Below are 10,993 nucleotides of genomic sequence, written 5' to 3'. Positions count from 1 at the left end.
CCAAGTTTAATTTTCAAATATGATTAGCAAATACTGGTTTGTCCATAGTAGCAAAAAGCAGAGTCTCACTATTTCTCATGTATTAGAGATAGCCTGTAGAGGAGTCTCATGGCCCCACCTGCCCCTGGGATTCCTCCATTATCCCCCGAGACTCTTTCCCTGTTTCTGGACCTTCTTTCCTGTTGTTGGAACCCCCTTCTTTGCTCCTGGGACTTCTTTTCTCCCTCATCATGGGACCCTCTCCCTATAACACCCCCCCTTATTCCTAGGGCCTCCCCCCCAACCTTAGGACCCATTCTCTATTCCTTGGACCTGTTCCCTGTTCCCCAGGGCCCTTCCCTACTGCTGAAACCCTTCCCTGCTTCTAGAATGCCTTCTTTGCTCCTGGACCCCTTCCTTGCTGTCAGGACACCTTCCTTGCTTCTGGGATCCTTTCTCTGCACCCTGGGATACCTTCCCTTATCCCCAGATCTCTTACCTGTCCCCAATACATTTTTCCTCACCCTGGGGTCTAGTCTTTGTCCCTAGAGCCCCTTCCTTGTTCCTCATAACCCTTCTCTGCCCTTGCTTTCCCTTCCCTGAGGAAAGCTGCTTGGCAAGTAAACCATAACTCTATACATTAGGACTAGCAGAGGCTTCTGGACTGTTTGACATCCCTTCAACCATGTTGAACAGGCCCGTGGGTATTTTTCCTCAGGAACTCAGAGATTGCAATCCTTCCTGTCAATCTTGTATGAATGACTGAGCGTTGACAAGGTGTTCTGTGGCATTTCTTCCCAAAGCAGCAAGTGGTAGATTACCTAGGATCCTTTTCACTCAGGAGTAGCCTGCTCCTCATTCTCCATGTTTGGCCCTCCACAAACCTCCTCCATGCAGTTCCTGTCTCCTGCCCCACTGCCACTGCTGAGTGTTTACTCTTCTATAGCTTTGTGCGAAGCTCCTGCTATTCTTCAGGCTGAGTCCTATCCTGTCTGTTAGAATACAAGTACTGCAGGGTCCTGGACAGCAAGTCCCCAGGTGTCCCTGTAGTCTCCATATATCTGTAGCCTCATAAGCCTCCCTTTCCTGTGTCTGGGACAAATCTAGCATATAAGCATACCCACTAAACTTGACTGGATCGCTTCAGAAATCCTTTTCCAGTGGAATGCTTTTTACATGCCATTTTCAAACGTCCTTGTTGCCAACAGGTGGCTTGGATGTTGTTTAGTACTTTCTAGCCTCAGTTGGTCTTGGGGGAAAAAAAAAAAGGAAATGTCACCAAACAGGAAGTTTACTGACAGGCATTTCAGCCAATGCCATGTGCTTCCTGAGCACGTGATCATGAAGCCAGTGAGTACAATCAGTAAAGCAGAAAAGGCTTGGTCCACCAACTGATGACACCACAGCTCAATCCCAAAACAGAATAGTCTCCTACAAGCAAAGAATTCATCCTCACTCGGAAAACCTATCATCATCATGTACTCAGATGGGAGTGCATGTTTGAGGACATCCAGGTTGAGGTCATATCATATGTTCAAAACTATAGTAGAGAAAATGCTTCTGATGAAAGCCATTGTTAAGTGAAATGTGTTAGTCCCACAAAGACAAGGGTCGCATGTTTTCTGTCATGTATGCAATGTAGGAAGAGAGAAGGAAAGAACACAGAAGTAAAAGGATGGGAGGGGACTCAGGTTTGGAAAGGGAAAGGGACAGGGGCAGGATACAGAGAATTCTGGGAGATCTAAGCACATTGCACACACACACACACACACACACACATGAAAATATCACAAGACATCTGTTATTTTGTATAATTAACACATAGTAATAGAAATTTAGCAATTTTTGATGAACAAAATTTATTCATCGACCTAAAAATAGTGATAGTGACCTAGAGACTTCATCTGGCTACTGTATGCTTTCTAGACAGTCTCATTTAAAACAAACAAACAGAAACTTGGAAGGAGTGGTGTGGTCATTTAAAAGATTAGTAGCCCTCCCACCCAGCATAGGTGATTTCTCTAAGATACCTGCCTACCAATTGACACCCACATCCTTTAAGAACCAAAGGATGTTGTGTGGGCTTTGCTATCTCCTTTTCCCTAGGTTTCCCAGAAACAAAGGCTTCCAGAAAACTTGAGCGAGAACTTTCAGCTCCATAAATCTTCTAGACATTGTGGAATGGAACTCAGGGTTCCAAGGCCTTTGATGAATATTAAAAACCCTTCTTTGCATAACGGTCACGTCCTTTGCAAGGAAAACCCAGAAAGCAATTGCTTTCTTCTTCCATTGCTGGCCCTGTGTCTTCAGAGGAAGTATTGTGTCTGTTTTTATGGCCCTTTAAGAGGGGATGGATTAGTGAGTTTCATAAACTCAGAAGATGGAGACTCTAGAACAAATTATATATGTGACACTCAACACAGCCTGTGAAAACTTGTCATTACTAGAAGGTGTTAGTGACCACAGGACTGTAACTTCGGAACTGAAAACCACATTTCAAAGTAACTATTTGAGGTTTGAGAGTATAAAGTCAAGGCTGAGAAATTGCAACATCAGATCTTATTACTGCCAAGTCACCTTGTCTCCTAATTAAAACAGGCACAACAACGTTCTATAAATGGATTCTATTTTTCCCCTCTAACAAACGAGAGAAAAGCAGATTTTTAATGCACTAATTAGCTTAGTGATTAATTAGCTGAATTAAGACCAGTCTTTCCACTGAAGAAGTCACAAACTACTAAAGACAGAGTGTTGGGGTCTGAATCTTAATCCACTTGGCCAATGTGAAGAGCCTCCGGTGCTCTGATTTTTTCCTATAATGGCCAAGCATCTGTCCACGTCTTCCTAAATTATGTTCCTGAATGAAAAAAGAAAATAGAATAAAATAAAAGGAGAAGAACATGACTACTCCTAAACTATGTTGATTTTTTTTATTGTGTATATAAGGGATTTGAAAGCCGGCAGAGGAAAGAGTCCGACTGAAAATGGCGGCATACTAAACCAGACCATAAGACGAGATGAGGAGAGCAAAAGAGGAGCTCTTAACAAAATGGCTGAATTGCACAGGGATCAGGGTGAGGGAAGAGAAGCAGAAGCCCAGACCCTAAGAGTGAGAGGACAGGTCAAGAAGTGCTGGGAGAAACCACAGGTACTAAGGGATCCTGACAGGGCTAGGAGAAGCCATGGGTACTGGGTGATGCAGGGAGAGCTGGGAGGAGCCACAGGGACTGAGGCATGCTGGGAGAGCTAGCCAGGATCCCCCTTAATAGGCACGTCAACCATTTGACTGGGTTTCTGAGACTTAACAGTTCTCAGTGTCTGTGGTCTTCAGCATTTCTGGGTCTCTGGGTATTACACCTACACTTACAGAAGCTGAGAGTTCCATACTGCCTGGGCCTCATGGTGATACTTGTGGTTTGCATATTCTAAACAGTAATCAATATATCGGAGGGTTCAATGGTCAAATGATTTTGGAAAATGCTGTGTTATTTGCCTCGTGGATCTATAGCAAAATCTGTTAACAGTGTAAAACATTAGATATTTTTCTACTCTGTTTAACCCCGTGTTTCCCAGCTCTTAATTGTCCAGGACCCTTCTTTTGGCACACTGCATATTAACAGACACATAGCTAATTAACATGTTGAGAGCCCGACAGTTGTGTGGCTAATGGGTAAACAGTTGGTTTTTAAATACTCTCCCTAACTATGCTAATTGGCTCTCTCCCTAACCTGCTTTCCCTTTTCCTGTGTCTTGGCATCCTAGGTCTTTGGCCCCTCCTACTGCAGCCTCAGGAGCCTCATCTTTTTTCCCACCCATGGGTCGTTGATGGCACCACTTGGCAATTTCTCAGGATCTTGGGCCTGGGAATAAGGACTTGAGACTAAGGGTCAAACTTTCTTCCTCGGCCTAATTAATACACTGAAATGAAGAAAAGATACTGCTATTGAAGACTGAATGGGGACTGCTCACAGATAAAATGACCTGTCTCAATGTTTAATAATTGAGAACAGTGAGATGCCAATTACAAAATGGTGAGTGTTCCAGAACTTATGGTCTAATGACCTGTGATTTTTTTTTCTCCTACACTTTCCCTCCAGCTGCCCTGTGTACCTAATGAGACAAGCTCACAGTAGCACACGGTGGTAAATGTACACCGACTCAGATGTTCAAAACAGAAAGTACATTAGAGTTTCTCCTTTAACACTGTCCAGTAACACACACAGCTGCTGCTCCTGCCTTATCCCCCTGTGTTCCGTTACTGTTCCAAGCGTGGGTCAACATGATCACCTTGTACAAAGTACAGTTTCCTCTCCCTTCTTTCAAGGAAGCACTTGGACTCTGTCGAGTCCCTGCAGCATCACAGTTCACCAAAGCCAGCTCTGTCCCTTCTGGAGTCCACTCCTCTGCTGTGCATGAGTGATCTCTTTGGACACCTGTACCCTTAGAACTCGCTGCTGCTGTGACTTCAAAGTCACACCTTCTCCAGCTTCCTGATCTCACTCCCAGGCCTCTTGAAGACATTTCATCTCTCAACACTCTTGCTTTTCTCCACGAGAGGTGCCAGAGGGACCTCTGGATAGTCAGTGGGTCCCCTACAACAGTTTTCAACTTGTGGGTTAAAATCCCTTTAGGGAGTCAGCTGGCCTTTTCAAGGGGTTACTAAGACCATAGGAGAACACAGATATTTATATTATGATTCATAAATGTAGCAAAATTACACTTACGAAGTAGCAATGAGAGTAAGTTTACAGTTGGGGGTCGCCACAACGTGAACTGTGATAAAGGGTCACAGCGTTAGGAAGATTGAAAACCACTGCCCTATAAGGCATGAATGTCATGGCGAGTTCATCTGAGATAGGATGTTTGGAGGACAGGAAGCATCAAACCCAGGGTCCTCAGGTATCATCCTTGTATTCACTACTATGAGTTGCTTTTGGAATGATGCTTGTATTAACTCTGTCACTGCAGCGCATTTATTAAAGAGGTCATTTGGGCTAGTCACTTGGGACGTTTTCATCTGTGATGGAGTGGCCCTGTTGCTTTGGAGCCTATGGAAAGGCAGTACATTATAGCCCAGAAGTGGCTGAAAAAGATCAGGCAAGAACTGGGGGTCTCACAATTTTCCTTCAAGAAAACACAGTGACCTGAAGACCCAACACTAGGCCCCACTTAAAGGTCCATCACCTCTCAAAAATGCTAAGCTGACAACCAGACTTTTGATGACATCCTAGTGAGCCTTTCAAAGACCATTCCAGATCCAAATAAGCATACATACATATACAAACAATTATAACAGTTGTAGCACTTATATATTTATATACATGAATACTATGTATCAAATAGTATGCTAGTTTATAAAGATTAGAACCAGTCGTTACATTGAACTTGAATGGAAACAGGCAGGTATAGAGAAGTCAGAGAGTACCTCACATCATGCAAGAGTGTTCCAGCAAAACAGCTCTATGCAGACTGATGCCCATGGCCCTGGGTATTGGTTGCAAGAAACTCCATCACTGCTGCTTCAGAAGCCCTGGCATCCTTTAGTGTGGGCCTTATCAGTCATCTGAATTATTGAGTCTGACTCAGGAACCACGCTGCTCTCTCTTACTCATCTTTATTCTCTACTCATTGGAACTTGTGCTCACTTTGGTAGAGCCTGAACCTGAGGGAGTCTGGGAAATGTAGATCTTGACATGGAGCCTTGGCAGGTCGGAGACATACCCAAGAAAGCCTTTGGAGTGAGAAGGGGGGAGGCACCTGCGAGTGCCTCCAAGCCAGGGTGCTTCACTGTTCCTAGTCCCTCGGCTTTCTTGTCCCTCTGTTCCCCAATCTCATTTCCTCTAGTGAGCCCAAGTGTGCTTCGGCCCCAAGCTATGCCCGTCTCAAGTCTTTATTTCATTCTAGAAAATACTCATTGTTCTACTTGAGGGATAATGCCCTGACATCATTTCCTCTGTTCTCTCTACAGTATGTTTTCCATTAAGAAAAAAAGCTTTTATCTTTCATATGTAAAAAGAAATGTCTGTGGTTAAGCAAACAGAATAAAATTATCCTTTCACTCAATGAAGCAAGAAGTACAAGAAGATCTTAATTTTGTTTTCTGAGACAGGGCTTCTCTGTATAGCCCTGGCTAACCTGGAACAAGCTCTATAGACCAGGCTGGCCTCAAACTCATAGATCCACCTGGCCTCTGCATCCCCAGATCTGGGTTTAAAGGCACTCACCACCATGCCTAGTAATTATTTTTTTCAACTGTGAATTTAAGACACAGCAACTTTGAAATGGAAACCGGCCCAGACATTGGAAGCTCAGAACAGCCTTTCAAAGGGAAGGAGATATGACTGAGACTCGACAGGACCATGGGCTGCTGCTCTCCTTCCAGGGGTTTATGGAACACCAATGTCTGTGAGCAGGAAGATGAGTAGGGAATTATGACTGGGATCCAGACAGCAGAGTGCGCAAGACAATCATGGCAGCACATCCTTCAGGCATGGAGAAGAAGCACCACAGCCTGCTTCACTAGGCTGAATACAGTTGTCCTAACAGAGGACCTGAGAGAGGCCATACAAGGTAGGGGTACCTCAAAATAGAAATCCTAGGAACCCACAAATCACCGCTTTAAATCTTTCATTAAATTCATAGATAATAATGCATGCCAAAAAAATGAATGTAGATTTGTTAAGGTGTCTAAATTTATGGTTAGTTTGTGATGTCAGAAACTAAATACCCTGAATTTATGGAAATATGCCTAGGTTATCAGCAATGAAAAGACTTATCTATAGGTCAGTTGTAACAGCTTATGGTCAATAACAAACAAACAAAACCAGGCACCGTGTAGAGATTTGTTCCTCTATACAAGACGTTAAGATGGGAAGAATGCAATACCAAAAGGCAGACATGTCGCAGGTACCTAATCTATAAAACACACTTAAAATGAAAAGGATCAGACAGAAGCAAATAGGGGATGGATGGGCACCCATGCTTCCTCCCAGCATGTTATCTCACTTGGCTGTGGCCATGGCTCTGGGGAGCAAGACTTACCTCACTCGTGTTATCTAATTGGAGATGAAGATTCCAAGTCACACTACCCATAGTAACTGGCCTGAGACTGGAGTCTTCAAACAGTCTGATCCCTGAGTTGTGTTTTTCCCCATCGTTCCCATCACCATTGATTCTAATCTTGTCTGGCTTCCCACCGGACTCCAAGCTCAGACAGCAGATGCAGATCCATTGTCTACGAGTTTTCCAAACACCTAGTGTACTGTTTGATAGGTGTAAAATATATTTGCAAGTTAGAAAAAGATAAGAAAAATACCTCCTTTCCACATAAAAATAATTATTAACACTCTGTTTATTTCCTTTTAACCTTTCCCGTATACACATTTATTCTTTGGTTTGTTTGTGTGCACATGTGTAGTGAGTGTGCACTTGTGCATGTGGTTGAGAGTAACTGAACTTGGGATCTGGTGCATGCTAAGCACCTTCTCTGTTGTCAGTGGATAAAATTATTTTTATAACAGACTTACAGCAGACATACAGTATTCTTTCTCTAGGTATTGCATCTGGTGTAGTTCTCCGTTTCAGTAACTATTCTTGAGGAGCCTTGTAGTGAAATAATAGGGCACCTAATATGCACTAAGATAGTGAAATAATAGTGCAGCTAAGAATATAGTGTAAGAGTTGATCACTAATTCATTTTGGAAATTTAAGTAGAGATACATAGTTAATGCTATCACAACTTATTTGCATATGTATCGTTGCATTCATCAGATTTCTTTAAAAGACTTTACAAGTGTTAATACCAAGAATAAACAGTAGACATTTTTGAAGCCCTTACTTCTTATCACCATGAACATATATATATGTGTTATATATATATATATATATATATATATATATATATATATATATATATTTATATTTATATTTATATATTTATATATAAATATTGTATATATTTATATTTATATATTTATATATAATATTTTTTAACTAGTAGTATGTAAAAAATTCCATTTACCTTCCCCATGATTTATTCCCTACTAATAAAGTATAAGATTTTGGACTCAGTTTCCCATGAATCTTTGCATGGTGCCCAGAATCTGGGCTGGCTGGCTGGCTTTCTTTCTTTCTTTCTTTCTTTCTTTCTTTCTTTCTTTCTTTTTTTGAAAGAGTTTTTGATGACAGAATTTTTTAAAATTGTATTTTTCTTCTGTTCTGCTTAATTTTTCATGTCTTAGATAACAAATGAGGTTGAACACTGCTTGTACATTTATCAGCCATTTGTCTCTCTGCTGAGACCCATCTTTCTCCGTCCTGGTTCTCGCCTCCATTGGAGTATTTGTCTTTGTGCTTTTGATTCACAAGAGCTTCTTATAAATGAAAGAAATTAATCCTTGCACCTCATACTTGTGTGGTTTTTCAGAGGGAAACATTGAAGATGACGGTGGAATCAGTGCCACAGAATGCCTTCTGTGTTGTCTATCACTTCAAGACTTCTCTCAATTAGAGACCAGTACAATATATGCTTGTAATTTCTTGTAATGTTTTATGGATTGCCATGTATTTAACCCATCTAGAATTCAATATATTATTCATTCATTTATTAATTTCTTCCTTTAACAAACATTTATTTTGCTCTAATTATGCATCAAGACACTTAATGTGGAGTGAGAATTTTAACTTGATATTCCACTCCACTGACTTAGTTTATATTTCTCTGTTATTACTCATTACTTCCTCAATTGCTTTTTTATTACATTTTAAAAATTATATTAAATGTATTAAATATTAACATATGCTGCCTGGATGTTTTATCTTATTGATACAGCTACTTATTTGTTTTTATTAAATATTAAATATAAATTTGCTAATTGTACTGTTTATTTGATAGCACATAAATTTAATAATTAAATCTATATGATACTTGACATTCTTGGTGCAGTTTCTTTATTCATTTGCCTTTGATTCCCACAGGTCCTCATTCCTCTGATGACTGCAGCTCTAAGATTTATTGGAAAGATAGACAGGCATTGCTTCTTCTCATTGCTCATCTAGATTTTGTTGAATCGAAAGCCATTTTTGTTCAGGTCCAATCAGAATTATTTCATCAAGGAATATATATGTTAAGCAGGTGAGAGATCCTGTTTTGATGCTGTCCTGTCTTCTCTGTGTGTCACAGGATGTCCTCTGTGTGTCACAGGATGTTCTCTGTCTGCACAAGTATGTCCTAGATTACACCCAAGCTGGGTTTGTTCATTTCTATGGGTATTTCCAACAGGCCCTGCTGCTGTCCCTTTAATTTACACAGCTCAGTGTTCTTCCGTCTGGGATGCAGGATTGTTTATTAATTTGTTATGAATTATGAATTTGGTCTCTGGGTCTCAGGTTTTTTGTCTTTGGTGATACATAGTCACTGGCCCGGTTTCTCTTGAAATCTGGAACCACTGCGATGTGGGGTGGCAGTGTAGCAGATGACACGCCTGCCCTTCCACACGCCTTTGAAATAGGCCCTAGAGCTGGGGGAAATTGCTGCGTTAAAACGATCTCCTTTTCATCTCGGATAATCCCTGGAATGATGCAAAATTAAGCAGATTTTGCCACTCAAATCAATTTGAGAGTGCTTTCCTATAGACAGATAGCTTTTCATCCTTGTGCTCACCGAATTCCACATCTTACCATCTGGCCTTATGCTCTTTGGGTTTGTGTGTCTTTCCTCTTCTTTTTTATACCATGATTTTTCTTTACTCTTGTCATCTGGTTTTATGCTTTTGGTTTGTGCAGCTTTGCAAAATTTCCTGGTTCTCCTTTAGCGAAACGAACGATGTTGCTATTATTCTGTGGTCCCTTTCTTCTTAGTAGTTTGGAAGACCGTCTCAGTGGAAGACAACTTTCCATTGGGAAGGGGATGTCTGCCCTCAGAGGATCCAGAATTGACAGGTGAGAAGTGAGCCAGTCTGTGCTCACAGGCAGTGAGTGCTATACTTCTCATCTGGGTCCAGAGTCTCAGTAGGGTCCCAGCTGTGGGAGTTGAGAGGGAATATCCAGTAAAAATACTCATCAGTAATTTTTCTTGGAGAATAATTTTCCCCTACAGTGGAGCCCTGCAGGCATGTTCGGTTGCTGTTTGTACGTGCCTGTATATGTGTTGGTTGGTTGACGGGTTGGTTTTTGGACTTTGTTTTATGGTGTTTGTCTGTTTGTTTGTTTTAATCAGCATTTTGAGGAAGTCATTTCATTTCTACCAGTTAGCTCACTAAACCTGAGACCCATAAGCTATTTCTGTTTAGTATGGAAATGAGTGCCACCGGTTCTCCACACACACACACCCTTTCTTGCTTCTACTCTTCTCAGTTTTCCATGTAAGCAAGCCCAGTTGTGCTGAAATGCAAGCTGACAACGTATGGACAGGGAGGGAGGAGAGGAGGCTTGGTAGGGATGTGGAAGGGTGTGTTCTGCCGCTTGAATCCGTGTAGCTTAGCATGGTCCCTGGTCTTCTCCTCTGCACATTGCTTTAGAAATCCTGTGGAGTGAAAACTGGCAGGATCCCTTTGCTCCTGTCTTGGGAAATGTGATCCTAACTGTGGTCTTGAGTTGGACATGGAACTAAAGAACCAAACAACATTACATTTCTCATTCAGCTTTCTCATTCCATTTTGGACACTAACCATTCTCCCAATGCCCACATACTTCATTCCCAGCCCCAGGCACTATCAAGGAAGGGTGGGACCTTTAATGGGTAGAACCTGGTGAGGGGAAGTGACGTCACTGGGTAGTGTCCTAGAAGAGGAAATGGAGATACCTGCTCCTCCTCTCCCGTTCCCTTTCCTTCTCAGTCCCGTGAGTTGGGTGAATTTGTTTTTTATCACGGGACAGAGGTGTGCGGTTTTATCCTACCATAACGGTCTGCCTTATTAAGGAGCCAAACACAGCAGGGACCAACAGACCAGGACAGAAGCTGAAGGAAATCTTTTCTCCTTCTAAGGTGGTTTTGTAAGATGCCTGATCACCAAGC

Source organism: Grammomys surdaster, unplaced genomic scaffold, assembly GCF_004785775.1.
Source record: "Grammomys surdaster isolate TR1022 unplaced genomic scaffold, NIH_TR_1.0 185, whole genome shotgun sequence".
In the NCBI taxonomy this organism is placed as follows: Eukaryota; Metazoa; Chordata; class Mammalia; order Rodentia; family Muridae; genus Grammomys; species Grammomys surdaster.
This window is presented reverse-complemented; position numbering follows the sequence as displayed.